Here is a 1,015-nt window from a genome sequence, read left to right on the forward strand (position 1 = left end):
TGTTCCTCTCTAAACTGTAAACTCGTTGTGGGCAGAGAACATGTCAACCAACTCTATTGTATTGTACTCTCTCAAGTTCTCAGTACAGTGCTCTGCAAATAGTCAATATTCAATAAATACCATTAATTGATTATTGTTGTTGTCTTATGCTACTGAGTTGTGTCTGACCCATAGTGACATAACGGACACAACTCTCCCAGAACACCCCACTTCCATCAGCAGTCATTCTGGTAGTGCATCCATAGAGTTTCTTGGTAAAAATACAAAAGTGACTTACCAGTGTCTCCTTCCACACAGTAAACTTGAGTCTCCACCATCGACTCTCTTCTATGCCGCTGCTGCCCTGCACAGGTGAGTTTTGACTTGTAGCAGATTATCTTACATTCACTAGCCACTGCTCAAGCTAGGAATGGAATGGGTATGCCTCTACTTTACTCTGCTTCCCATAGTCGGGACTAGTAGAGTACTAGAAACTCTCCAGATGTGACCCTGAGAGGGGATTGATTGGCTGACCAACCTATAATTCCCAGGATCTCCTATGGAAGGCATTTTGCACAAGGGAGGTGCATTGGTGATCTGCTCTTCCTTCAGGATAAAGACTCTTTACTATTCACTCTGACCATGACTTCCACAAATGGGGAAGCAGCGTGGCTCAGTGGAAAGAGCCTGGGCTTGGGAGTCAGAGGTCATGAGTTTGACTCCCGGCTCTGCCACTTGTCAGCTGTGTGGCTGTGGGCAAGTCACTTAACTTCTCTGTGCCTCAGTTACCTCATCTGTAAAATGGGGATTAAGACTGTGAGCCCCACGTGGGATGACCTGATTACCCTGTATCTCCCCCAGCGCTTAGAACAGTGCTTTGCACATAGTAAGTGCTTAACAAATACCAACATTATTATTAACTTTCTTTCTAAGTTCCTTCAGACCTTTGTGTTGTTGCCATTGGGTTTTGGTAATTTTGTTTTTACATCTAGTTAATCAATTCTAGTTTATCAATTCTAGTTTATCAATTCTAAAG

General features: G+C 43.3%; 1 non-coding gene across 1 annotated transcript; it reads right to left on the reverse strand.

The window, feature by feature from the left end:
• Window positions 1–361: 361 nt before the first annotated feature.
• Window positions 362–499, reverse strand: LOC114816335. Its single transcript, XR_003764104.1, has one exon. It is a non-coding gene; the product is annotated as a small nucleolar RNA SNORA7 (small nucleolar RNA).
• Between the last annotated feature and the right edge of the window lie 516 nt (window positions 500–1,015).

The sequence above is a fragment of the Ornithorhynchus anatinus genome, chromosome 1 (assembly GCF_004115215.2).
Source record: "Ornithorhynchus anatinus isolate Pmale09 chromosome 1, mOrnAna1.pri.v4, whole genome shotgun sequence".
Classification (NCBI taxonomy): domain Eukaryota; kingdom Metazoa; phylum Chordata; class Mammalia; order Monotremata; family Ornithorhynchidae; genus Ornithorhynchus; species Ornithorhynchus anatinus.